This window comes from Lepisosteus platostomus, chromosome 5 (assembly GCF_059453375.1).
Source record: "Lepisosteus platostomus isolate fLepPlt1 chromosome 5, fLepPlt1.hap1, whole genome shotgun sequence".
Classification (NCBI taxonomy): Eukaryota; Metazoa; Chordata; class Actinopteri; order Semionotiformes; family Lepisosteidae; genus Lepisosteus; species Lepisosteus platostomus.
The window spans coordinates 49,408,478-49,436,442 of NC_142615.1; the positions used below are offsets into that span (position 1 = coordinate 49,408,478).

At 52.2% G+C, this 27,965-nt stretch overlaps 6 non-coding genes and 5 pseudogenes across 6 annotated transcripts; 10 read left to right on the top strand and 1 right to left on the bottom strand.

The window, feature by feature from the left end:
- The first annotated feature begins 447 nt into the window (after window positions 1–447).
- On the top strand, window positions 448–566 carry LOC148668391 (5S ribosomal RNA; annotated as a pseudogene).
- Window positions 567–1,102: 536 nt separating this feature from the next.
- Window positions 1,103–1,221, top strand: LOC148668392 (5S ribosomal RNA). Its single transcript, XR_015938239.1, has one exon. It is a non-coding gene; the product is annotated as a 5S ribosomal RNA (ribosomal RNA).
- A 537-nt stretch (window positions 1,222–1,758) lies between these two features.
- Window positions 1,759–1,877, top strand: LOC148668393 (5S ribosomal RNA; annotated as a pseudogene).
- A 537-nt stretch (window positions 1,878–2,414) lies between these two features.
- LOC148668394 (5S ribosomal RNA) lies at window positions 2,415–2,533 on the top strand (annotated as a pseudogene).
- Window positions 2,534–3,070: 537 nt separating this feature from the next.
- LOC148668395 (5S ribosomal RNA) lies at window positions 3,071–3,189 on the top strand. Its single transcript, XR_015939107.1, has one exon. It is a non-coding gene; the product is annotated as a 5S ribosomal RNA (ribosomal RNA).
- Window positions 3,190–3,726: 537 nt separating this feature from the next.
- Window positions 3,727–3,845, top strand: LOC148668396 (5S ribosomal RNA). Its single transcript, XR_015939108.1, has one exon. It is a non-coding gene; the product is annotated as a 5S ribosomal RNA (ribosomal RNA).
- Window positions 3,846–4,382: 537 nt separating this feature from the next.
- On the top strand, window positions 4,383–4,501 carry LOC148668397 (5S ribosomal RNA; annotated as a pseudogene).
- A 537-nt stretch (window positions 4,502–5,038) lies between these two features.
- Window positions 5,039–5,157, top strand: LOC148668398 (5S ribosomal RNA). The gene has a single exon (XR_015939109.1). It is a non-coding gene; the product is annotated as a 5S ribosomal RNA (ribosomal RNA).
- Window positions 5,158–5,694: 537 nt separating this feature from the next.
- Window positions 5,695–5,813, top strand: LOC148668399 (5S ribosomal RNA; annotated as a pseudogene).
- A 537-nt stretch (window positions 5,814–6,350) lies between these two features.
- Window positions 6,351–6,469, top strand: LOC148668400 (5S ribosomal RNA). Its single transcript, XR_015937557.1, has one exon. It is a non-coding gene; the product is annotated as a 5S ribosomal RNA (ribosomal RNA).
- Window positions 6,470–25,395: 18,926 nt separating this feature from the next.
- Window positions 25,396–25,467, bottom strand: trnae-uuc (transfer RNA glutamic acid (anticodon UUC)). Its single transcript has one exon. It is a non-coding gene; the product is annotated as a tRNA-Glu (tRNA).
- Between the last annotated feature and the right edge of the window lie 2,498 nt (window positions 25,468–27,965).

Genomic DNA, 27,965 nt, shown 5'->3' on the forward strand with positions numbered 1-27,965 from the left:
CTTTGGCGAGACACGGGTGCTTGTGTATTAGCGTGAGCGTTTTTTATTCTGATCAGGAACAGTTTTACAAGTCCGCAAAGGATCGAGGAAAGGTTTATCGCCAGCCGAAAAGAGACACAGCGCTTCGTCTGCGGAGACTTGTTCGGCTGGCGTTCGGAGAGTCGCGTTTTTCAGAATTGTATTGAGATCGTTTTCCACAGAGCTCAGATGTCAAAGCACAGCAGCAGCTCTCCACAGCGATCCTCTATAGCGCCCTTTCTCCCGCTGCTCCGTCCTCATTGGAAGGAAGCAAGAGTGAAAGGCTGAAGTGAAATAGAGCGGGGACGAAGGCAGTGAAGAGAGAGAACGTGGGAAGAAGAGAAAAACGCAAGGGAAAAAAAGCAGCGTCGTAAAAGAGGTGACGGAGCTGTCCTCTCAATAAGAAGGGTGCCAGCGAGCCTTGCTCTCGCTTACGGCCACACCCCCTTGAGCACGCCTGACCTCGTCTGATCTCGGAAGCTAAACAGGGATGGGCCTGGTTAGTACTTGGATGGGAGACCGCCTGGGAATACCAGGTGCTGTAAGCTTTTAAGCGCAGGAGGCGCCCTATCCCCGCTCGCTCGCTCATTCCCCTGTTCACACGTGCAGTGCGGCTTGTCCGTCTGTTTATTTGTCAGCTTTGGCGAGACACGGGTGCTTGTGTATTAGCGTGAGCGTCTTTTATTCTGATCAGGAACAGTTTTACAAGTCCGCAAAGGATCGAGGAAAGGTTTATCGCCAGCTGAAAAGAGACACAGCGCTTCGGCTATGGAGACTTGTTCGGCTGGTGTTCGGAGAGTCGCGTTTTTCAGAATTGTATTGAGATCGTTTTCCACAGAGCTCAGATGTCAAAGCACAGCAGCAGCTCTCCACAGCGATCCTCTATAGCGCCCTTTCTCCCGCAGCTCCGTCCTCATTGGAAGGAAGCAAGAGTGAAAGGCTGAAGTGAAATAGAGCGGGGACGAAGGCAGTGAAGAGAGAGAACGTGGGAAGAAGAGAAAAACGCAAGGGAAAAAAGCAGCGTCGTAAAAGAGGTGACGGAGCTGTCCTCTCAATAAGAAGGGTGCCAGCGAGCCTTGTTCTCGCTTATGGCCACACCCCCTTGAGCACGCCTGATCTCGTCTGATCTCGGAAGCTAAACAGGGATGGGCCTGGTTAGTACTTGGATGGGAGACCGCCTGGGAATACCAGGTGCTGTAAGCTTTTAAGCGCAGGAGGCGCCCTATCCCCGCTCGCTCGCTCATTCCCCTGTTCACACGTGCAGTGCGGCTTGTCCGTCTGTTTATTTGTCAGCTTTGGCGAGACACGGGTGCTTGTGTATTAGCGTGAGCGTTTTTTATTCTGATCAGGAACAGTTTTACAAGTCCGCAAAGGATCGAGGAAAGGTTTATCGCCAGCTGAAAAGAGACACAGCGCTTCGGCTGTGGAGACTTGTTCGGCTGGCGTTCGGAGAGTCACGTTTTTCAGAATTGTATTGAGATCGTTTTCCACAGAGCTCAGATGTCAAAGCACAGCAGCAGCTCTCCACAGCGATCCTCTATAGCGCCCTTTCTCCCGCAGCTCCGTCCTCATTGGAAGGAAGCAAGAGTGAAAGGCTGAAGTGAAATAGAGCGGGGACGAAGGCAGTGAAGAGAGAGAACGTGGGAAGAAGAGAAAAACGCAAGGGAAAAAAAGCAGCGTCGTAAAAGAGGTGACGGAGCTGTCCTCTCAATAAGAAGGGTGCCAGCGAGCCTTGCTCTCGCTTACGGCCACACCCCCTTGAGCACGCCTGATCTCATCTGATCTCGGAAGCTAAACAGGGATGGGCTTGGTTAGTACTTGGATGGGAGACGGCCTGGGAATACCAGGTGCTGTAAGCTTCTAAGCGCAGGAGGCGCCCTATCCCCGCTCCCTCGCTCATTCCCCTGTTCACACGTGCAGTGTGGCTTGTCCGTCTGTTTATTTGTCAGCTTTGGCGAGACACGGGTGCTTGTGTATTAGCGTGAGCGTTTTTTATTCTGATCAGGAACAGTTTTACAAGTCCGCAAAGGATCGAGGAAAGGTTTATCGCCAGCTGAAAAGAGACACAGCGCTTCGGCTGTGGAGACTTGTTCGGCTGGCGTTCGGAGAGTCGCGTTTTTCAGAATTGTATTGAGATCGTTTTCCACAGAGCTCAGATGTCAAAGCACAGCAGCAGCTCTCCACAGCGATCCTCTATAGCGCCCTTTCTCCCGCTGCTCCGTCCTCATTGGAAGGAAGCAAGAGTGAAAGGCTGAAGTGAAATAGAGCGGGGACGAAGGCAGTGAAGAGAGAGAACGTGGGAAGAAGAGAAAAACGCAAGGGAAAAAAAGCAGCGTCGTAAAAGAGGTGACGGAGCTGTCCTCTCAATAAGAAGGGTGCCAGCGAGCCTTGCTCTTGCTTACGGCCACACCCCCTTGAGCACGCCTGATCTCATCTGATCTCGGAAGCTAAACAGGGATGGGCCTGGTTAGTACTTGGGTGGGAGACCGCCTGGGAATACCAGGTGCTGTAACCTTTTAAGCGCAGGAGGCGCCCTATCCCCGCTCGCTCGCTCATTCCCCTGTTCACACGTGCAGTCCGGCTTGTCCGTCTGTTTATTTGTCAGCTTTGGCGAGACACGGGTGCTTGTGTATTAGCGTGAGCGTTTTTTATTCTGATCAGGAACAGTTTTACAAGTCCGCAAAGGATCGAGGAAAGGTTTATCGCCAGCTGAAAAGAGACACAGCGCTTCGGCTGTGGAGACTTGTTCGGCTGGCGTTCGGAGAGTCGCGTTTTTCAGAATTGTATTGAGATCGTTTTCCACAGAGCTCAGATGTCAAAGCATAGCAGCAGCTCTCCACAGCGATCCTCTATAGCGCCCTTTCTCCCGCAGCTCCGTCCTCATTGGAAGGAAGCAAGAGTGAAAGGCTGAAGTGAAATAGAGCGAGGACGAAGGCAGTGAAGAGAGAGAACGTGGGAAGAAGAGAAAAACGCAAGGGAAAAAAAGCAGCGTCGTAAAAGAGGTGACGGAGCTGTCCTCTCAATAAGAAGGGTGCCAGCGAGCCTTGCTCTCGCTTACGGCCACACCCCCTTGAGCACGCCTGATCTCATCTGATCTCGGAAGCTAAACAGGGATGGGCCTGGTTAGTACTTGGATGGGAGACCGCCTGGGAATACCAGGTGCTGTAAGCTTTTAAGCGCAGGAGGCGCCCTATCCCCGCTCCCTCGCTCATTCCCCTGTTCACAGGTGCAGTGCGGCTTGTCCGTCTGTTTTTTTGTCAGCTTTGGCGAGACACGGGTGCTTGTGTATTAGCGTGAGCGTTTTTTATTCTGATCAGGAACAGTTTTACAAGTCCGCAAAGGATCGAGGAAAGGTTTATCGCCAGCCGAAAAGAGACACAGCGCTTCGTCTGCGGAGACTTGTTCGGCTGGCGTTCGGAGAGTCGCGTTTTTCAGAATTGTATTGAGATCGTTTTCCACAGAGCTCAGATGTCAAAGCACAGCAGCAGCTCTCCACAGCGAACCTCTATAGCGCCCTTTCTCCCGCTGCTCCGTCCTCATTGGAAGGAAGCAAGAGTGAAAGGCTGAAGTGAAATAGAGCGAGGACGAAGGCAGTGAAGAGAGAGAACGTGGGAAGAAGAGAAAAACGCAAGGGAAAAAAAGCAGCGTCGTAAAAGAGGTGACGGAGCTGTCCTCTCAATAAGAAGGGTGCCAGCGAGCCTTGCTCTCGCTTACGGCCACACCCCCTTGAGCACGCCTGATCTCATCTGATCTCGGAAGCTAAACAGGGATGGGCCTGGTTAGTACTTGGATGGGAGACCGCCTGGGAATACCAGGTGCTGTAAGCTTTTAAGCGCAGGAGGCGCCCTATCCCCGCTCCCTCGCTCATTCCCCTGTTCACAGGTGCAGTGCGGCTTGTCCGTCTGTTTTTTTGTCAGCTTTGGCGAGACACGGGTGCTTGTGTATTAGCGTGAGCGTTTTTTATTCTGATCAGGAACAGTTTTACAAGTCCGCAAAGGATCGAGGAAAGGTTTATCGCCAGCCGAAAAGAGACACAGCGCTTCGTCTGCGGAGACTTGTTCGGCTGGCGTTCGGAGAGTCGCGTTTTTCAGAATTGTATTGAGATCGTTTTCCACAGAGCTCAGATGTCAAAGCACAGCAGCAGCTCTCCACAGCGAACCTCTATAGCGCCCTTTCTCCCGCTGCTCCGTCCTCATTGGAAGGAAGCAAGAGTGAAAGGCTGAAGTGAAATAGAGCGGGGACGAAGGCAGTGAAGATAGAGAACGTGGGAAGAAGAGAAAAACACAAGGGAAAAAAAGCAGCGTCGTAAAAGAGGTGACGGAGCTGTCCTCTCAATAAGAAGGGTGCCAGCGAGCCTTGCTCTCGCTTACGGCCACACCCCCTTGAGCACGCCTGACCTCGTCTGATCTCGGAAGCTAAACAGGGATGGGCCTGGTTAGTACTTGGATGGGAGACCGCCTGGGAATACCAGGTGCTGTAAGCTTTTAAGCGCAGGAGGCGCCCTATCCCCGCTCGCTCGCTCATTCCCCTGTTCACACGTGCAGTGCGGCTTGTCCGTCTGTTTATTTGTCAGCTTTGGCGAGACACGGGTGCTTGTGTATTAGCGTGAGCGTCTTTTATTCTGATCAGGAACAGTTTTACAAGTCCGCAAAGGATCGAGGAAAGGTTTATCGCCAGCTGAAAAGAGACACAGCGCTTCGGCTGTGGAGACTTGTTCGGCTGGTGTTCGGAGAGTCGCGTTTTTCAGAATTGTATTGAGATCGTTTTCCACAGAGCTCAGATGTCAAAGCATAGCAGCAGCTCTCCACAGCGATCCTCTATAGCGCCCTTTCTCCCGCAGCTCCGTCCTCATTGGAAGGAAGCAAGAGTGAAAGGCTGAAGTGAAATAGAGCGAGGACGAAGGCAGTGAAGAGAGAGAACGTGGGAAGAAGAGAAAAACGCAAGGGAAAAAAAGCAGCGTCGTAAAAGAGGTGACGGAGCTGTCCTCTCAATAAGAAGGGTGCCAGCGAGCCTTGCTCTCGCTTACGGCCACACCCCCTTGAGCACGCCTGATCTCATCTGATCTCGGAAGCTAAACAGGGATGGGCCTGGTTAGTACTTGGATGGGAGACCGCCTGGGAATACCAGGTGCTGTAAGCTTTTAAGCGCAGGAGGCGCCCTATCCCCGCTCCCTCGCTCATTCCCCTGTTCACAGGTGCAGTGCGGCTTGTCCGTCTGTTTTTTTGTCAGCTTTGGCGAGACACGGGTGCTTGTGTATTAGCGTGAGCGTTTTTTATTCTGATCAGGAACAGTTTTACAAGTCCGCAAAGGATCGAGGAAAGGTTTATCGCCAGCCGAAAAGAGACACAGCGCTTCGTCTGCGGAGACTTGTTCGGCTGGCGTTCGGAGAGTCGCGTTTTTCAGAATTGTATTGAGATCGTTTTCCACAGAGCTCAGATGTCAAAGCACAGCAGCAGCTCTCCACAGCGAACCTCTATAGCGCCCTTTCTCCCGCTGCTCCGTCCTCATTGGAAGGAAGCAAGAGTGAAAGGCTGAAGTGAAATAGAGCGGGGACGAAGGCAGTGAAGAGAGAGAACGTGGGAAGAAGAGAAAAACACAAGGGAAAAAAAGCAGCGTCGTAAAAGAGGTGACGGAGCTGTCCTCTCAATAAGAAGGGTGCCAGCGAGCCTTGCTCTCGCTTACGGCCACACCCCCTTGAGCACGCCTGACCTCGTCTGATCTCGGAAGCTAAACAGGGATGGGCCTGGTTAGTACTTGGATGGGAGACCGCCTGGGAATACCAGGTGCTGTAAGCTTTTAAGCGCAGGAGGCGCCCTATCCCCGCTCGCTCGCTCATTCCCCTGTTCACACGTGCAGTGCGGCTTGTCCGTCTGTTTATTTGTCAGCTTTGGCGAGACACGGGTGCTTGTGTATTAGCGTGAGCGTCTTTTATTCTGATCAGGAACAGTTTTACAAGTCCGCAAAGGATCGAGGAAAGGTTTATCGCCAGCTGAAAAGAGACACAGCGCTTCGGCTGTGGAGACTTGTTCGGCTGGTGTTCGGAGAGTCGCGTTTTTCAGAATTGTATTGAGATAGTTTTCCACAGAGCTCAGATGTCAAAGCACAGCAGCAGCTCTCCACAGCGATCCTCTATAGCGCCCTTTCTCCCACTGCTCCGTCCTCATTGGAAGGAAGCAAGAGTGAAAGGCTGAAGTGAAATAGAGCGGGGACGAAGGCAGTGAAGAGAGAGAACGTGGGAAGAAGAGAAAAACGCAAGGGAAAAAAAGCAGCGTCGTAAAAGAGGTGACGGAGCTGTCCTCTCAATAAGAAGGGTGCCAGCGAGCCTTGCTCTCGCTTACGGCCACACCCCCTTGAGCACGCCTGATCTCGTCTGATCTCGGAAGCTAAACAGGGATGGGCCTGGTTAGTACTTGGATGGGAGACCGCCTGGGAATACCAGGTGCTGTAAGCTTTTAAGCGCAGGAGACGCCCTATCCCCGCTCGCTCGCTCATTCCCCTGTTCACACGTGCAGTGCGGCTTGTCCATCTGTTTATTTGTCAGCTTTGGCGAGACACGGGTGCTTGTGTATTAGCGTGAGCGTTTTTTATTCTGATCAGGAACAGTTTTACAAGTCCGCAAAGGATCGAGGAAAGGTTTATCGCCAGCTGAAAAGAGACACAGCGCTTCGGCTGTGGAGACTTTATTAATAAGGCCCCTCAGTAGTTGAGATCTCTGTTATACCCATCTAGAAACATGCAATCAGCATGTTATTGCTGAAGCAATAGTCACAACATTATTCCACACCTGGGTGAGATGCGGGTTATGATGACAGTCATGCTTTCTACACCTTATACTGAGCTCAGAAATGGACCAAGCGGACATCTCACGAGCAGATCCCTCCGCGTATAAGAAAGGCAACTTGTCTCAGCAAAAATACCACGGATTCACATCCAAAATATGATAAAAAGGCAAAAACCCCACACTTGGAATGCAAACGTACCCTAAAAAGGAAACACGGTTTTAAAACGAACTTGATTTTCCCCTGGAGAAACCTTTTTATGGACACACATCGCATCTATTACACATGTAGAACTAAATATAAAGATAAAACTTCATATAAGAAGTCATGACATATCACACATGACGAAGTCTGGTCCAGAAGAAACAGTTTACACTGACCCACCTTTATTTACCCTGGTCACTCACTTCTATTAACTGTTTAACTGGGTAACAAATTAATATTTGTTTCAATTTGGGATCTACACCTGGGAGCCCTGAAATGTTGGCCAGAGGGGAGAAGCTGATATTCAGACGTGAGAATATATTAAAAAAAAGGATCTGATGTTGTTTTTCACCTGTCTAATCAAAGCTTGTTCAAAAATTATCGGATTATAGGACACACGAGTTTATAATCATACTCATTCCACTTTTTAACCCCGTATATATGCACAATATGAAACGTATATACACTAAATCTCACGTGTGACTCCCATAATATACATTTCTTTACGAAAATTAGGAACACTTACTACAATTATCAACCCCCCCATGACGAGGCAATATTTCATACCTTTGTTTCTTTGTGGGTTCAAAGTTCTGTCCTGTCGTTTCACACGTAATGTTTTGGTAGTTATCTCAATGTTCCTTTGCAATTATCTCCAAGATCATCATCAACTTTTTGTAAAACGCTATGCACAACTGATATTTAAAGAAAGTCCTGTACCAAAACGTCTTCGTAGGGAAAGACAACTTTTTTTTCCTTACGTTAGTCGCTACACGGTTACTCAAAAAATCCATTCACCGCCTTTAAAAAAAAGTTTCGTTTTTTATTGTGGTTCACTGACATTTCTGTCACAATTCTGAGGGACCCCAAATAAAATTCACTTGCCGGTATAAAGACGCCGGCGAGGATAAGACAGGTATCGAGCCACCTGCGTATCTAGCGGACGTTTAAAATAAAAAAAATGGCGTGTAATGTTGCGAAGGGCTACTGTTTTTTTTATAGTTTGTCGATTGTAAGGGACGTGGGCCGCGACAGAAATACTGGACGGGGTGGGAAAAGCTTGATTGATGGTTTGTTGTACCGCAACGGTCACAATTGACTCACCAGCAAAGATGGCGCCGAGGCCACATCGACTCCCTCCCGCCCTGCCTCGCACCGAAGCTCGAGCTGCGGAGCGCGACGCCAAACCGCCGGTCCACGGGCGCGGGCGCCGGACATAGACGTCATAAACCCTTCCGAGGCGCAGGAATTATAGATCACGGTAGTTTCTTCTGGACCCGGGTTAGGGACAGTGTGCCCTCCGTGAGAGTCTTCTGAGGAAGCCAGTGTCTCATGGGTGTCCAGGCTTGGTACCATCTGTCCATCACAGGACACACAGACACACACACTCACTCACACACCCTGGACAGGACACCAGTCCATCACAGGACATACACACACCCTAGATAGGACACCAGTCCATCACAGGACACACACACACTCACACACCCTGGACAGGACACCAGTCCCTCACAGGACACACACACACAACCTGGATAGGACACCAGTCCCTCACAGGACACTCAGACACACACACTCACACAACCTGGACAGGAACCAGTCCATCACATGACAAACACACACACACTCACACACCCTGGACAGGACAGCACTCCATCACAGGACACACACACACCAGGGCCAGTTTTCCCAGAAGCCAATTAGCCCAAAAGCCTGTCTTTGGACCCGAAGAACACAGGGAGAACATGCAGACTCCACACAGACAGTCCCCACCCCCCCTGGTCCAGACCCGAGCCCGGAGCCCCCCCGCGCTGAACCCCTCCGTACAGACGTCCGCACACAGCTCCGTTGTTCCCGATTCCCGAGGTGATCTGTTAAAAGAAGCCGGTGTGTTGCCTCCAGGTGACATTTCCTACTGGAGTCAGGACAGGAGGCTCTTCTGTACACAGAAGGGGGTGGGGGTGGGGAACAAGCCGCCCAGCCCTGTGGTTGAAGCCGATACCCCGGCTTCTCTCCAGACACAGCTGGGTGAGCTCCTCCAGTCAGTACAGGGGGCTCTACTTTACACAGAGGGTGGCGGGGGTGTGGAACAACTCCTTTGTTCGGGGCCTTGGGGCATTCTTGTTGTGAAAGGCGCTATATAAAAACTGAATTGAAATTGAATCTTACAGGTTTGGGTTTTTCGGAGATCTTGTCAGAGATCTTGTCTGACATGCCCGTTTCAAAAACGTAACGACACTCCTCACGTCCGAGCGCCGCCGGTCTGTGACGTAACGTATGCTTACACAACCATGACGGTTTCATCATGGACAGCACGAAAGCCCGAAAAGTGGTTGACGTTTTAATTTGGCAACGCCACGATGGATCCCAGTTTTTTTTTTTATTTTGGGGGCCAAAGAGGACAAAAAAGGAAACGTCTGGAGGTGGATCGATGGTCATCTCTGCGGTTGTTCTGATGTTCTGGAAAAAACAAAACAAAAAAAAAATGGCTCGCTTGCCCGGTCGTGTAGTGTTTCCACACCCCACGCAAATCAACTTCTCTTCGCCCCCTGGGGCTCGTCGCCCGCCGCACCCCTCTCACGTGATAGGGGCTTCCCCCGGCTGTGACGTACTTACCCCACCCCCTTCCGCCAACGTCATACCGAAGGTCGCGCTTCGGGCCGCGGCGATGTTGACGGACTGTCTTGTAGCGTGAGAAGGGTTTAAATTTCAACTTAAGGAGTTGGCCATCGTTATATTTCGCGAGGTATCATACGGGGGGAAAATGAACATTTATATTTATCAACCTACTAGTAATACTGGGTGGATGTCACGTTCCCCAAAGTTCAGTGCCTCTCTCTAATAAAGTAGAAACGCGACATTAAAAAAAAGAACTCCTATTCCCATTTGTTATGACCCCATCGTGTTTTTTCCGGTGTGCGCTTATCTTTCGGAGACCGTTTCTCTCTGGTGTTGTTTTGCTGTTGGAATAAATGCCGAGGTGACCCTTCTGTGTGGAGTCTGCGTGTTCTCTCCAGCGGGTCGTTTCCTCCACCGCAGGGGCTGGTCGAACCGGGGTCTCCCAATCGTCACAGAAGTGTGTGTCGTTTTGGGTGGTGGTGGGGGGGTGCATCGGGGATACTGCGCCCCGAGGGGGTGACCTCTCACCTTACTCCGGACAAAGGGAGAAGACCTGTACCTTCACGAGTCCGGGTTGTGAAAACTTCTTCTGGCAGTTCAAAACGTTTCGAAGGGACTACAGCGCTACCCTGTTTTCCATTTGTATCGTGTATTATTAGACAGTCATAAGTATCTGTACTGATCACAGAGTCCCCCTCTCACTGCCAGGACTGAAGACCAGTGCAGCACGAATAATAATAATAATTAATAAGTCTGGACTCTCCACTCAGAGCTCCTCCCAGGTCAGGGGGATCCCCTCCAGCCCCCCCAGTGTGCAGCCCCTACCTGGATGATGCTCCAGTCCGCTCAGCACACAGCAGCTCTCAGTGGGGAGGAGAGCAGAGGGATGGAGCCAGTTCAGAGAGGGGGGTGATAAGGAGGCCATGATGGGTCAAGACCAGGGGGGGAATCAGGCCAGGACACTGGGGTAACACCCCTACTCTTCTCCAGAAACACCCCGGGATTGTTAACGAGCACAGAGAGTCAGGACCTCGGTTTTACGTCTCATCCGAAGGACGGCGCCTGTTTACAGTCCAGTGTCCCCCGTCACTATACTGGGGTATCAGGACCCACACAGACTGCAGGGTGAGAGCGCCCCCTGCTGGCCCCACTCACACCTCTCCCAGCAGCAACCTTGGGGGGGGGGGAGGGAAAAAACCAAAAGCTAAACAGATTTTTTTTTTTTTAAATTTATTGATGCTTAACAAAAGGTCATCAGTCCAGTCTGGGGCCCCTCAGCTTCAGTTCAGACCAGTCTGGGGCCCCCCAGCTTCAGTACAGTCTGGGGCCCCTCAGCTTCAGTCCAGTGCAGTCTGGGGTCCCTCAGCTTCAGTCCAGACTGGGGTCCTTCAGCATCGGTCCAGCACAGTCTGGGGTCCCTCAGCTTCGGTCCAGCACAGACTGGGGTCCCTCAGCTTCGGTCCAGTCTGAGGTCCCTCAGCTTCGGTCCAGCACAGACTGGGGTCCCTCAGCTTCGGTCCAGACTGGGGTCCCTAAGCTTCGGTCCGGCACAGTCTGGTGTCCCTCAGCTTCGGTACAGCACAGCCTGAGGTCCCTCAGCTTTGGTCCAGTCCAGTCTGGGGCCTCTCAGCTCCAGTCTAGTCCAGTCTGGGGCCCCTCAGCTCCAGTCCAGTCCAGTCTGGTGTCCCTCAGCTCCAGTGCTGTCCAGTCTGGGGTCCCTCAGCTTCAGACCAGCACAGTCTTGGGTCCCTCAGCTTCGGCCCAGCACAGACTGGGGTCCCTCAGCTTCGGTCCAGCATAGACTGGGGTCCCTCAGCTTCGGTCCAGCACAGTCTGGGGTCCCTCAGCGTCGGTCCAGCACAGTCTGGTGTCCCTCAGCTCCTGTCCAGTCCAGTCTGGGGTCCCTCAGCTTCGGTCCAGCACAGTCTGGGGTCCCTCAGCTTCGGTCCAGTCTGATGTCTCTCAGCTCCGGTCCAGTCCAATTCAGTCCAGTCCAGTCCAGTCCAGATCTTAGCAGGCACAGAACCAGGAAAGGAACCTGGAAAGATATTGTTATTGCAGGTGTGAGGGACACAGACACAGACGTCACCATGACATCAAACAGCAAGAGGAGACTCCTCCTTGAATCACAGACACGACCGGGCGGCGCCCCCCTGTCTGCTCACCTACACCTCCTCTTCCTCTTCTTGTCCTTCCCGGCAGCCTGCTTCTCCTCTCCCTCGCTCTTCCTCTCCTGAGCTACGGTCTCCGCCGCCTCCATCGGCTCGTCCTGATCTTCTGTCTCCACTGACACGCAGCTCAGGGACTTTAAAAAGACGCATCGGCGCTTCTGAAGCAGAGACAGGAGAGTCACGATAAGAGTCGGACTGGACACTCCAGTACATGAACACTGCACTGAGAGAGAGAGGGGTTCACACAGACACACTGACTGGACACTCCAGTACATGAACACTGCACTGAGAGAGAGAGGGGTTCATACACACACACTGACTAGACACTCCAGGACATGAACACTGCACTGAGAGAGAGAGGGGTTCATACAGACACACTGACTGGACACTCCAGTACATTAACACTGCACTGAGAGAGAGAGGGGTTCATACAGACACACTGACTGGACACTCCAGGACATGAACACTGCACTGAGAGAGAGAGGGGTTCATACAGACACACTGACTGGACACTCCAGGACATGAACACTGCACTGAGAGAGATAGAGGGGTTCATACAGACACATGACTGGACACTCCAGGACATGAACACTGCACTGAGAGAGAGAGGGGTTCATACAGACACACTGACTGGACACTCCAGTACATGAACACAGCACTGAGAGAGAGAGGGGTTCATACAGACACACTGACTGGACACTGACTTGACACTGGACAGGAGTAAAGAGAGGATCAGAGCATTACCCACCTTCTTTTTCTTCTGTCTCACAGGAGGTGGTGATTGGACCTCCTCCAGCTGGAGTCCGTGGAGGGAGAGAGGGGGCAGGAGAGGGACAGCACAGGGAGAGAAAGAGAGAGACAGGTAAGTCAAGTGTCCCAAGAGCACAGAGACTCTGCTGAGATCACACTCGCAGTGAGTGAGCCTGGGTGTAGCCCACTAATACTGACCCACTGGACACCACAGGACAGAGAGGAGGAGGAGGAGAGAGACACACTGCCTGGACACCACAGGACAGAGAGGAGGAGAGAGACACACTGAGGACAGAGAGGAGGAGTAGAGAGACACTGACAGACAGGGCTGAAAGAGAGAGAGACAGAGAGGCAGGGACAGGCAGACAGCAGGCCGAGAGAGACACTGACAGACAGGGCTGAAAGAGAGAGAGACACTGAGACCCAGGGACAGACAAGACGGCAAAACTCCACCACAGACAGGACAGGGGGCAGGGTGGGACCAGCACTGACCTCCTTACTCTCTCCTTCCGGAAGAGCTGTCTCCACCTCCTCTTCCTCCTGCAAGTCAAGAGACAGGCTGAGAGAGTGACGGGCTGGCGGGACATCGGCGAACAGAGCTGAAGGCAAAGAGCAGAGGAGACAGGCCCAGCTGGGACAACGCAGGACAGACAGAGAGACAGACAGGGAGACACACGGAGAGACACAGGGAGAGAGACCCAGCTGGGACAACGCAGGACAGACAGAGAGCAGGGAGACACACGGAGAGACACAGGGAGACAGGCCCAGCTGGGACAACGCAGGACAGACAGAGAGCAGGGAGACACACGGAGAGACACAGGGAGACAGGCCCAGCTGGGACAACGCAGGACAGACAGAGAGCAGGGAGACATGGAGAGACTCAGACAGAAGGACAGAAAGACAGAAAGAGAGAAGTACAGACGGACAAAAAGACAGAGAAAAGGACAGATGGACTGATGGACAGAAAGGCAGAGAAAAGGACAGAAAGACAGATGGACAGATGGACAGAGAAAAGAACAGAAGGACAGAGGGACAGATGGACAGAGGGACAGATGGACTGAAGGATAGACGGACAGACTCTGCCCCACTTGCCTCGTCAGACATCTCAGCCTCTCTCCTTGCCCTCCGCACTGGGGAGCCCCAGGCGGGGCGTGGCGGGGCCGGGCGGGCGATGGGGGGCAGGACGGGCGGGGGCAGGGGCAGGGGCACCGCCCCGGGCAGCAGGGGGGGCTCGCGGGGCATGGTGGGGATGAAGGGGGGGCGTCGGGGCGGGGCGGGCAGGGGCCTGAGGGGGCCGGAGGGGGGGGCTCTTGGGCGAGGGGGGGGGGCACCGAGCCGAACGAGCTGGGCGAGCCCGAGCGGGACGAGCCGGGCGACACCGGGAGCTCCAGCTGCAGCTCGGCCGCCCTCTCCAGCTTCTGGACGAGCTCGGGAAACACGAAGACACCACGGGATTCTGTCCAGCGGGGAGAGAGGGAGACACAACGCAGGGGGGATGAGGAGCAGAGACTACGCCTGGACAGGTGAGTGTGTACAGTGTGTCCAGTAAGAGTCTGGACAGGTGAGTGTGTACAGTGTGTCCAGTAAGAGTCTGGACAGGTGAGTGTGTCCAGTGTGTCCAGTGAGAGTGTGGACAGGTGAGTGTGTACAGTGTGTCCAGTGAGAGTCTGGACAGGTGAGTGTGGACAGTGTGTCCAATAAGAGCCCAGACAGGTGAGTGTGGACAGTGTGTCCAGTGAGAGTCTGGACAGGTGGGTGTGTACAGTGTGTCCAATAAGAGCCCAGACAGGTGAGTGTGGACAGTGTGTCCAGTGAGAGTCTGGACAGGTGGTTGTGTACAGTGTGTCCAGTAAGAGTCTGGACAGGTGGGTGTGTACAGTGTGTCCAGTAAGAGTCCGGACAGGCGAGTGTGTCCAGTGTGTCCAGTAAGAGTCCGGACAGGCGAGTGTGTCCAGTGTGTCCAGAAAGAGTGTGGACAGGTGTGTCCAACAGTAAGAAGCTGTCTTACCCTGTAACCTAGCTCAGGGGTGTTAGGGGGTGCTCTGTCTCCTCCCCAGATCTCACCTTCAGCTCTGGTGAAATGACGGACCACTAGGAGATGCTGGAAACGAGGACACAAGACAGAGGTTAGGTCCACAGAGCTCACTCAATCACTACAGCAAGCAGAGACCTCTCGGCCATCAGGACTGTGGGGGTCAGAGTGGGGAGCTGTAGGGTATCGGGAGTTTAGGGGTCAGTGTGGGGAGATGTAGGGTATCGGGAGTTTAGGGGTCAGAGTGGGGAGCTGTAGGGTATCGGGAGTTTAGGGGTCAGTGTGAGGAGCTGTAGGGTATTGGGAGTTTAGGGGTCAGAGTGGGGAGCTGTAGGGTATCGGGAGTTTAGGGGTCAGTGGGGGGAGCTGTAGGGTATCGGGAGTTTAGGGGTCAGTGGGGGAGCTGTAGGGTATCGGGAGTTTAGGGGTCAGTGGGGGGAGCTGTAGGGTATCGGGAGTTTAGGGGTCAGTGGGGGAGCTGTAGGGTAGATGTGGGGCACCGGGCCCACCACAGGGCGGCCGGTCCAGTCTCGCGGAAGGCGACCGGGTCAGACTTACGGAAAAGCACCGGGACTTGGGCCAGGACCTCTCCCGCTGCCAGTCCGGGTTCGGCCTGACCGGTGTGACCTGTGAAGACGCCAAACAGCCCATCTCCGAGACAGCTCTGACCAAATAGCCCAGCCCAGTCGTGTCGAGACTAGGGGCCTTGGGCAGTCTCTACAGTGTGTCCAGTGAGAGTGTGGACAGGTGAGTGTGTACAGTGTGTCCAGTGAGAGTCTGGACAGGTGAGTCTGACCAGTGTGTCCAGTAAGAGTCTGGACAGGTGAGTCTCTACAATGTGTCCAGTGAGAGTCTGGACAGGTGAGTCTGACCAGTGTGTCCAGTAAGAGTCTGGACAGGTGAGTGTGTACAGTGTGTCCAGTAAGAGTCTGGACAGGTGAGTCTCTACAGTGTGTCCAGTGCGAGTCTGGACAGGTGAGTGTGTACAGTGTGTCCAGGAAGAGTCTGGGTCATCCAGAGGCAATCTGTGCTCTCAGAAGGCCATACTGTACACGTGACCCTGTCTCTTGAGCCGAGGGCATGTCCTCAGTCAAGATCACCACTGGAAGTGTCTCTCCTCGTCTGGAGGTGTTACCGTGAGACCTGGTCTGTCAAGCGCTTTGTGCTGCTATGTGTGTGAAAGGTGCTCTATCAGTGAAGTTTATTATTATTATTATTATAATACAGCGAGTGCTGCTGGGGGCGGAGAGGTCAGTCGGAGGAGGGCTGGATGCTGGACGCTGGACGGCGGGCGGGAGGGGTGGACTTACGACGCCTCGCCGGGCCCGGGTCCTGCTGCGACCGCGCACGGCCATGCGGCATCTCTGTCGGTGCATCGTCCTGCCGAGACAAGCAGAGTCACAGTGGGGAGGGGAGGGGGCGGAGCCACACAGCTGGGCGGTTTGTTCCCCACCCCCGCCCCCCTCTGTGTACAGAAGAGCCTCCTGTCCTGACTGGAGGAGCTCACCCAGCTGTGTCTGGAGAGAAGCCAGGGTATCGGCTTCAACCACAGGGCTGGGCAGCTTGTTCCACACCCCCGCCACTCTCTATGTAGAGGTGCACCTCCTCTCAATATCTTTTTACAGCACGATCACACCCATAAGAGTTGAGTAACGGTAAAAAAACGGTAAAAAAACAACTTATTTCTCCACTTATTTTGTTATTTTGTTATTTCTCGCCAGCGGCACTTTTGACTGACTTACCGATTTCACGGGGATACTGAAGAGCGATTCTGAAGCTGAAACTAATGATTGAAGTCGAAGTAACTTTATTGGAAGAAACACGTGTTTAGAAAGGACTATATAGCGCTTTCCTCCTCTTCTCTCTTCACTCCTCTGAGCTCATGGGGCTCCGGCGCCGCCCCCCGCTAGAATCCGCCGCTCTGTGACGTCAGGCGGCTCATTGTGACGCCTCCGTGACGTCGCCCCCCACGCGCTCACGGCTCGGCCGCGAAACAAAAATGGCCGACATTTTTCACGGTTGTTGTTTTTTTTTTGGGTGGACATTTTATTTTTCCAACTCTCAGCGGCCAGCCGGGTGTCCCTGTACGACCCCGGTAGTCGCCACCTCGGACAGGCAGAGGAAACGGGTCCAGGTGTTTCCGGCCCAAGCGTTACAAAAGCTGCACTTGAATTTAAAGACAAAATCACGTCGAGGGCTTCCGTGGGGTTTGGTTCAGTGAAATTAGCACCCCCCCCCCGACCCCAAAATCAAAGAAAGACCAACATCCACCCCCCTCTAGCGCCCAAGGGCGTAAATTTCGGGCCACGCCATGTCCAAAAAACACGGGTTCCCCCCCCACCCCCCCCGTCCTGCCGGGAAAAGAAACGCCATTTTCTTTTCCGAGCGCTGCGTGGGACCTCACGACCCCCCCCCCCCCCCCCCCAATAAAAAAAAAACAGGCTTCGCAGACGAGGAAAACCAGGCACGTCGACCTCTCTACAACACCACCCGGCTGTTTCTGTTTCAAACCGTGGGAAAAAAATAAATAAAATTTCGCCTCTCACCGACCGCCGCGCAAAAAAACACAACTTCACGCTACAGAAACGGCCTGTGTGAGGGGGGACACGGGAAAAAAATAAAACCTGCGTGTTTTCGGCAGAGTAAGCTCAGCGGGGAAACTCCCTGAATCTCGGGGTTGCTTCTTGAACCCCGAAAACGACCTTTTATCTCTCTCTCGTTTTCTTGGTGTCTGGGACGTTCACGAACTCCACCGCGTCGGTGCGATTCCCAGCGGGACTTGAACATAACCCCCCCCCGTGGAGCCAGAGCGCCCCCGTGTGGCCGAGAGGACCACCACCCGCAGGGCTGAGCTTTTACTGCCGTGTCCCGCTTTCACTCTGGCGATGAAGGAGGGAATCAAGGAGGAGAATTAATATTGTGATCCACCAGTCCATCACAGGACACATACACACCCTAGACAGGACACCAGTCCATCACAGTACACACACACACCCTGGACAGGACACCAGTCCATCACAGGAAACACACACACCCTGGACGGGGCACCAGTCCATCACAGGACATACACACACACCCTAGACAGGGCACCAGTCCATCACAGGACACACACACTCACACACCCTGGACAGGACACCAGTCCATTACAGGACACGCACACATATTATATTTCGCGAGGTATAATATGGGGGGAAAAAAAACATTTATATTTATCAACCCACTAGTATTACTGGGTGGATGTCACGTTCCTCAAAGTTCAGTGCCTCTCTCTAATAAAGTAGAAACGCGACATTAAACTCCATTCGAAACGGGAGAAATCACCAGGACACGATACACCTTGCTCCGGACGATGGGAGAAGACCTGTACCTTCACAAGTCCGGGTTGTGAAAACTTCTTCTGGCAGTTCAAAACGTTTCGAAGGGACTACAGCTCTACCCTGTGTTCCATTTCTATCGTGTATTATTATACAGTCATAAGTATCTGTACTGATCACAGAGTCCCCCTCTCACTGCCAGGACAGGAGCCCAGTGCAGCACGAATAATAATAATAATTAATAAGTCTGGACTCTCCACTCAGAGCTCTTCCCAGGTCAGGGGGATCCCCTCCAGCCCCCCCAGTGTGCAGCCCCCACCTGGATGATGCTCCAGTCCGCTCAGCACACAGCAGCTCTCATTGGGGAGGAGAGCAGAGGGATGGAGCCAGTTCAGAGAGGGGGGGTGATAAGGAGGCCATGATGGGTAAAGACCAGGGGGGGAATCAGGCCAGGACACTGGGGTAACACCCCTTCTCTTCTCCAGAGACACCCCGGGATTGTAAATGAGCACAGAGAGTCAGGACCTCGGTTTGACGTCTCATCCGAAGGACAGCGCTTGTTTACAGTCCAGTGTCCCCGTCACTATACTGGGGCATCAGGACCTACACAGACTGCAGGGTGAGCGCCCCCTGCTGGCCCTACTAACACCTCTCACAGCAGCAACCTCAGTTTTTCCCAGGAGTCTCCCCTCCAGGTACTGACCAGGCTCCCACCCGCTGGGCTCCAGTGGGGGGGGGGGCTGCCAGCTGGGAGCTGCAGGGTGAGATGGCTGCTGGGCAAACGAGGGCTAAAGATCTTCCTAGGACCCTGGACTTCGTGGTCGACTTCCTTCTCTTCAGACGGAGGTGGCTTGAAATCTGTCTCGTTTCAAGGAGTATTGGACACGATGCCCCCCCTGCTATATCCCCGCCAACTGGTGGCACGCCGACGACGAGGGCTCTCGGCCTCAATCCGTCAACCACAAACTCTCCGGGATGAAAGAGAAAGACAGACTCTGTTCGTTCGTTTCGGTTGGGGGGAAAAAACAAAAGCTTAACAGATCTTTTTTAAAAAAATTTATTGATGCTTAACAAAAGAACAAAAATTACAATACAGATTAATGTCAAGGGTTTATTTAGTGACCCCCCCCCCCCAATCTTACGATCATCACAGGACCTTAAAATAATACTTAATAATACAAGGTCATGCAGACGATCTGAGGACTCAGGTGGAGATAATGTGAAAGTTTTCCACAGTCCAGTCTGGGGTCCCTTAGCTTCAGTCCAGACTGGGGTCTGGGGTCCCTCAGCTTCAGTCCAGACTGGGGTCCCTCAGCTTCAGTCCAGACTGGGTTCTGGGGTCCCTCAGCTTCAGTCCAGTCCAGTTTGGGGCCCTGCAGCTTCAGTCCAGTTTGGGGCCCCTCAGCTTCAGTCCAGTACAGAATGGGTCCCCTCAGCTTCAGTCCAGTCTGGGGCCCCTCAGCTTCAGTCCAGTATGGGGCCCCTCAGCTTCAGTCCAGTCCAGTCTGGTGTCCCTCAGCTCCAGTCCAGTCCAGTCTGGGGCCCCTCAGCTTCGGTCCAGCACAGACTGGGGTCCCTCAGCTTCAGTCCAGACTGGTGTCCCTCAGCTCCAGTCCAGTCCAGTCTGGTGTCCCTCAGCTCCGGTCTAGTGCAGTCTGGGGTCTCTCAGCTTCGGTCCAGCACAGTCTGGTGTCCCTCAGCTCCAGTCCAGTCCAGTCCAGTCCAGTCCTTGGTGGGGAAGGCGACTCCGATCTTAGCTGGCACAGAACCAGGAAAGGAACCTGGAAAGAATATTGTTATTGCAGGTGTGAGGGACACAGACACAGACGTCACCATGGCATCAAACAGCAAGAGGTGACTCTTCCTTGAATCACAGACACGACCGGGCGGCGCCCCCCTGTCTGCTCACCTGCACCTCCTCTTCTTCTTCTTGTCCTTCCCGGCAGCCTGCTCCTCCTCTCCCTCGCTCTTCCTCTCCTGACCTACAGTCTCCACCGCCTCCATCGGCTCGTCCTGATTACTGTCTCCACCGACACGCAGCTCAGGGAGTTTAAAAAGACGCACCAGCGCTTCTGAAGCAGAGACAGGAGTGTCACGTTAAGAGTCGGACTGGACACTCCAGGACATGAACACTGCACTGAGAGAGAGGGGTTCATACAGATACACTGACTGGACACTCCAGTACATGAACACTGCACTGAGAGAGAGAGGGGTTCATACAGACACACTGACTGGACACTGACTGGACACTGGACAAGAGTAAAGAGAGGATCAGAGCATTACCCACCTTCTTTTTCTTCTGTCTCACAGGAGGTGGTGATTGGACCTCCTCCAGCTGGAGTCCGAGGAGGGAGAGAGGGGGTAGGAGAGGGACAGCACAGGGAGAGAAAGAGAGAGACAGGTGAGTCAAGTGTCCCAAGAGCACAGAGACTCTGCTGAGATCACACTCGCAGGGAGTGAGCCTGGGTGTAGCCCACTAATACTAACCCCCTGGACACCACAGGACAGAGAGGAGGAGGAGTAGAGAGACACACTGCCTGGACACCACAGGACAGAGAGGAGGAGGAGAGAGACACACTGCCTGGACACCACAGGACAGAGAGGAGGAGGAGAGAGACACACTGAGGACAGAGAGGAGGAGGAGAGAGACACTGACAGACAGGGCTGAACGAGAGAGAGACACTGAGACCCAGGGACAGACAAGACGGCGAAACTCCACCACAGACAGGACAGGAGGCAGGGTGGGACCAGCACTGACCTCCTTCCTCTCTCCTGCCGGAGGAGCTGTCTCCACCTCCTCCTCCTCCTGCAAGTCAAGAGACAGGCTGAGAGAGAGACGGGCTGGCAGGACATCGGCGAACAGAGCTGAAGGCAGAGAGCCGGGGAGACAGGCCCAGCTGGGACAACGCAGGACAGACAGAGAGACAGACAGAAAGGAAGGAGAGAGAGAGACAAAGATGAAGGCACAGAAAGACAGCGGGCAAAGAGAAAGATTGAGATTGAGAGACAAACAAACCGAGAGAGAGAGAGGAAGGAGAGAGAGAGAGACAGAGATCGAGGGACAATAATTTGGTTTCGAAATTTATTCTGAAAATATACAATCATTCACTCCTGAAAAATATCGAGTTCAAATTATACATTATGTACAATATTGTAATCAACATATGGCTAATCATCAAAAATAAAAAAAACTGTACTGGGGGACACAGCTGGCTGTGCTGCTCTGGACAGAACACACTGAGGTCCAGTTTCCACCTCCTGCAGGATCAAACAGCACCTCAACTGGCTCTCCAGTGAACAGAGGGACAGACAGAGAGGCTTCAGGCTGCAGGGTGACAGTGTCTCTGTGAGCTGAAAGACAATCAGGACAGAGGATGATAGAAGAACACACTCTGTCAAGAATATAGAGCCCTCTAGTGACCCTACTGTAGACCTGCTTACCACCCACAGTGACGATCACAGTGCTGATACTGCTTCCCTTAAGGTCCCTCACTGTGTAGTTGCCCTGATCAGCTGGAGTGAGGGAGCGGAGTGTCAGAGAGCTGTTCTGCACTGACACTCACTGTTCGTACCTGGGGCCAGGGAGCCCTGCGCTGCTCAGTAAGACTATACAAGACTGGACAGATCCTGCAGGATCAAACAGCACCTCCACTGGACCAGCAGTGTGGAGGGGGAGAGACAGAGAGGCACCAGGCTGCAGGCTGTGGACTTCTGAGTGAGCTGAAAAGGGACAGGTAGAAACATGTTGAATATTTAGTTTTACAACAATACCTTGAGTTTGGACTGCGATCAGCTTCATTTTGTATTTCAGCTGTGAAAATGCAATTTCGAAAATGCACGCCCCAGTCATGTTAGGTTCAAGTTACAGTTGCATCACAACTTAATACATTTGCAATTCACTTCAAATGTTGTTTTTGTTTGATCCAGTCTGTCCTCACCTAAAGGAGATACTTACTTTTAACACCTTTTATTTCTTCTGGGAGGTTAACTGGCTTCTGAGATAATTGTTCCTGGTGTTTGTGTTGTGTATGCCTTGCAATGGAGGGGTGAGAAATAATGGACTTATTACATTATAATGAATAATAATTGCTTACACTTATATAGTGCTTTTCTGGACACTCCACTCAAAACGCTTTGCAGGACATGGGGACTCCCCTCCACCACCACCAATGTGCAGCATCCACCTGGATGATGCGACGGCAGCCATAGTGCGCCAGAACGCTCCCCACACACCAGCTATCAGTGGGGAGGAGAGCAGAGTAATGAAGCCAATTCATAAATGGGGGTTATTAGGAGGCCATGATTGGTAAGGGTCAATGGGAAATTTGGCCAGGACACTGGGGTAAAACCCCTACTCTTTTCGAGAAACACCCTGGGATTTTTAATGACCACAGAGAGTCAGGACCTCGGTTTTACGTCTCATCCGAAGGACGGCGCCAGTTTACAGTCCAGTGTCCCCATCACTATACTGGGGCATAAGGACCCACACAGACCGCAGGGTGAGCACCCCCTGCTGGCCCCATTAACACCTCTTCCAGCAGCCACCTTAGTTATTATTGTCGAGAAGGAAAGAATATTAGGAACATGAAAAGGCTGAATTTCTTAAATGCATTTTTTATACTGAAACAGAGAGGCACACACACGTCATTACAAACGCACACCCGCACAGAGACGTCCTCAAGCGCCTTGTTCACAATTATGGGCTCCAACAGGAACAAAAAACGCCAGCCTGACAACTCGAGCATTCAAACCAAGAACCCAACACGTACTCACGTTGGCAGCCTGTGCAGAAAAGCAAAAGAACCACAAGCCTTCTCTTTTGGGAGGAAAAACACACAGTCCCTCTCTCACACTCCTGATTTCCTTAAATAGCTCATTCTTCATCTCTGGCTCCTACATACAGTATAGCAGCGCTCAGTCTGCTTTGAATAAGCCATAAATCCAAGATTTGTTTTATCTGTTCCTCTTGTCTAGGCCTAGAGCTGCTTTTCATAAAAGAGCTGTTTGCATAAATAGCTAGGGTTACAGCTGAAGACACCAGCTTCATCCCCCAGTGTGTTGTACGTCGAGAGCAAGAGAAGAGGGCCAGGCCGTGCCTTTTCATAGACTTTTCTTCTGAAAAGTCGGGTTCTCGGAGGCAGATTTAGCCCTTCATGCAGTGTAGAGAGATAGACAGGCCAGCGCGCGCACAGTTAGAGCTGCACCCTCACACAGAGTCAGACCCGCACAGACACGTCCTCTTGTTTAAACAAATACACAAACCTGACGGCGCTCACAATGATCCAGACACACACACACACACACACACACACACACACACACACACACACACACACACACACGACATCAGCAGTCACTCTCGCACCCTGGACCCCAGCTCAGTCCTCACCTCCAGCTCCTGCAAACCGCTTCGAACAAACTGTATTAAGAAAATTAGGTTGCGTTCCGGTAGCAGGCCATCCTGGGCACCAGTGTGAGTTACACACTCATTTGAAAAAGCCCTTCCGCATCGTCGGGCATGCTTCACAGTGCTGGACCTGGGGTGTGGGTGCTGTCTGTGTGGAGTTTGCATGTTCTCTCCCTGGTCTGTGGGGGTTTCCTCCGGGTGCTCCAGTTTCCACCCACAGTCCAGGGACAGGCTGCCACTTTCACTGGGCAGTGCACCGGCGCCGTGGCAGCATGGTGGGTCGGCTCTGATTTCAGTCTTTATTTCCTTTTTTAGAGATCCTGTAACCAGGACCTGTTCACTGCCACGACGGACAGGGAAGCCCGTCATCACTGGACATCCTCTTACCTCCTGTGGCAAAGGGCAGCTGATGAAGCTTTGTGCTCGCCGGATCATGGCAATCGCCACTCCACCCTGATCCTGGCTCAGCACAGGGCACCTGGGTTCACTCCTTTCAGACTAAAGAGACTCAGTTTCTTCAATCTGTCAGTGTGAGACACTCCCTTCAGACTAAAGAGACTCAGTTCCTCCGGCCTGTCAGTGTGAGACACTCCCTTCAGACTAAAGAGACTCAGTTTCTTCATCTGTCAGTGTGGGATGCCTACACCAGCTTTGAACGCCTGTACACAATACCGCGGACTGCCTGCCAGACCAAATTCTGGGCTTACAGCAAACCACCCATTACATACACCGGTGTCTTCCCCGGGCCAGAGGAATTCAGGAACTCACGTTTACTCCGTCATCTCAGGCGATTCTCGCAGGGAGCAGAGATTTCCCAATCGATCAGAGAGAGTCGGGACTTTTTTCCCGCAAGAAACAACAAAACCGAAGTATTCTTCGATGTGCCGGTACAAACTTTCAGGTTATATAGTCCTTCCTTGCTGCTTCAGACATCATTCGGTGTTATGGTAAGGGGGGGTCATGGTATTTGGCCAGTTAAGAGACCCTGGCCAAATGGTCAGTTTAAGATTATGCCCCCTCGCATCTGGAATCCTTATCAGTTAACCCCCTTTCCTGCCATAAACCCCTGTTGCTTAGAAGTCTAATTTTCAGGCAGAATTGACTTAAGTTAACCCTTTTTACATCTTGTCTCTTACTTCAGCCCTCTTCCATTTGCTAGTTCAAAGTTGTACAACCCATTTGTATCTGCTAGGCGGCGCAGTCATCGTGCACAAAGAACGCTTTGAAAAGCGTCAAAGGCAAGTCATTCCGAGTTGGTCGTTTGTGTTTTCCGTTCAGACGCGAAATGCTGAAATGATCTCTCGGCTCCTCGGTTGTCATTTCTGCTCCGTAAAGGAATCACAGCACGCGTCGGCTTCCAGCACGGTGGGTTGGGACACGATGCCGGGGGTCGGAGAGAGCGATGTCTTCCTCGTTAGTATAGGACCTGTCACCTGTCCCCACCTGTCACGCGGGAGACCGGGGTACATAAGGACGCGCATTGAAGTGAAAGCAGGATGCGCTGCGACCTGCACTGTGCAGATCCCGCCACACTAAGAGGTGAGTGGGTCTGTTCGATCACAGCGTGGTGACAAAAGAAGTCTGTTTCCGCCTGGTTTCGAACAGGGGGACTTTTCGCGTGGGAGGCGAACATGATAACCACTACACTACGGAAACGATGGTAAACTGTGCCCAGCGGCCCAGTGCTGAGCTTCGCCAATGCGATTCAGCTGGTTCCAGTGCCTTTATTGGAGTGCGTTGATGGACCGTGCTCTCTCTCCAGAGACCAGCACGCCTGTCATGGACGGAGCAGGAAAGGCGGCGCCACATTCTACAGCCCTCTCCACGCAATCGACGAAATCGGGCTACTGAAGTGGAGAAAATCGCCTCTCCAGAAAGTGCAAATATCATCTTGGAGAGTATAAATCCTATTGCCGAAGGTCAGCCCTGTCTACCAGAGTAACCCTCCCACAGCGATGATCAGCTCGTCTCACACGCGAGAAGTTTCGGTTGGAAACAAGCGCCCCCTCTTCTCGCACGTTTTGCACGTTCGAGTAGTTTTAATGCGGCTCTTTCGTACACGGTCCTGATCTTTTGGAAAGCAGGAGGCAAAATGGACACGTTCCCATACCGGGAGTCGAACCCGGGCCGCCTGGGTGAAAACCAGGAATCCTAACCGCTAGACCATATGGGAGCACACAACCCACCCTGTTCCGGGCATCATCCAAGCAAACTACATAAATATGAGAAAACACGCAAGAGAGTTGTCACTCAGAGTGTCGAAGGGTCGATGTATACTGGGGCTCAGTTGAAATGCAACGTCAGGACTTTTCCGAATTATGTCACACGAAGAGAGCACAGCCTTTTCCGCCCTGCCACGTGTGTCTCGGTAACTCGCCGTGATCGTATAGTGGTCAGTACTTTGCGTTGTAGCCGCAACCGAGTCACGGCAGAATAGGGGCGTCTGCTTTTACTACTTGTACGAATGAAGGCAAAAAAAAGCCAATCGATGTGAACGAACGGCGCTTTACAGAGGAGTACTGCCTGACTGGATTGTTGATGAACGACAGAGGCCACTCCGACCTCTTCTCGGTTTTCTTCAATGACTTACTAAGGATCTTCTACACATTCGCCCATGCAGGGGAAGCCAGTTACACCAAAGCAAACGCAGGAAAGTGCAATTCAAGCAGAGACCAGGAGGGACTTGTTTACACCGAGAGTGGTCGGAGAATGGAACAATGCGCCCAGCCCTGTTGCTGGAGCCGATTCTTGATGAGATCTTGGGCTCACTAAGAAGCCCCCGCTGGATGCTAATCTTTCTGTTGTTCTTGCAGGTCCTGCGCTGCTTTTGAGCCGACAGAGCTCGTCCTGGTCTGTCGGCACAGCCCAATTGCAAATGATCGGCTCCGCGTCCAGTGTGTGATCTCCTGTTCAAGCCCAAGCGAAGACACAGTGAGCCTATCTGTCAATAATAGTAATACAGTGTGGGATGTCCTGTCCCAGTCTGAGGAACAAACAGTGAGCATGTCTCTCAATAATAATAATAATAATATAGTGTGGGATCTCCTGTCCCAGCCTGGGGAACAGTGAGCCTGTTTCACAATAATAATAATACAGTGTGTGATCTCTTGTCCCAGCCTGAGGAACAGACAGAGAGCCTGTCTCTCAATACTAATAATACAGTGTGTGATCTCCTGTCCCAGCCTGAGGAACAGACAGTGAGCCTCTCTCTCAGTAATAATAATACAGTGTGTGATCTCCTGTCCCAGCCCAAACGACGACACAGTGTGCCTATCTGTCAATAATAATAATACAGGGTGCAATCTCCTGTCCCAGCCTGAGGAACAGTGTGCCTGTCAATCAATAATAATATTACAGTATGTGATCTCCTGCTCCAGCCTGAGGAACAGACAGTGAGACTGTCTCTCAATAATAATAATACAGTGTATGTCCTCCTGTCCCAGCCTGAGGAAAAGACAGTGAGCCTGTCTCTCAATAATAATAATCCAGTGTGTGATCTCCTGTTCAAGCCCAAGCGAAGACACAGTGAGCCTATCTGTCAATAATAGTGATACAATGTGTGATCTCCTGTCCCATTCTGAGGAACAGACAGTCAGCCTATCTGTCAATAATAATAATACAGTGTGTGATCTCCTGTCCCAGCCTGAAGAACAGAGAGTGAGCCTGTCTCTCAATAATAATACAGTGTGTGATCCTCTGTCCCAGCCTGATGAACAGACAGTGAGCCTGTCTCTCAATAAAAATAATACAATGTGTGATCCCCTGTCCCAGCCAGAGGAACAGACAGTGAGCCCGTCTCTCAGTAATAATAATACAGTGTGTTATCTCCTGTCCCAGCCTGAGGAACAGTGAGCCTGTCAATCAATAATAATAATACAATATGTGATGTCCTGTCTCAGCCTGTGGAACAGAGAGTAAGCCTGTCTCTCAATAATAATAATACAGTGTGTGATCTCCTGTCCCAGCCAGGGGAACAGTGAGCCAGACTCTCAGTAATAATAATACAGTGTGATCTACTGTCCCAGCATGAGGAACAGTGAGACTGTCTCTCAATAATAATAATACAGTATGTGACCAACTGTCCCAGACTGAGGAAAAGATAGTGAGTCTGTCTCTCAATAATAATAATACAGTGTGAATTCCTGTCTCCCCCTGAGGAACAGAGAGTAAGCCTCTCTCTCAATAATAATAATACAGTGTGTGATCTCCTGTCCCAGCCTGAGGAACAGACAGTGAGCCTGTCTCAATAATAATACAGTGTGTGACCATCTGTCCCAGACCGAGGAAAAGACAGTGAGTCTGTCTCTAAATAATAATAATACAGTGTGGGATCTCCTGTCCCAGCCTGGGGAACAGTGAGCCAGACTCTCAATAATAATAATACATTGTGACCTACTGTCCCAGCCTGAGGAACAGACAGTGAGTTTGTCTCTCAATAATAATACAGTGTTATCTCCTGTCCCAGCCTGGGGAACAGACAGTGAGCCTGTCTCTCAATAATAATAATACAGTGTGTAATCTCTTGTCCCAGACTGAGGAACAGACAGTGAGCCTGTCTCTCTATAATAATAATACAGTGTGTGATCCTCTGTCCCAGCCTGAGGAACAGACAGTGAGCCTGTCTCTCAATAATAATAATTCAGTGTGGGATCTCCTGTCCAACTCTGAGGA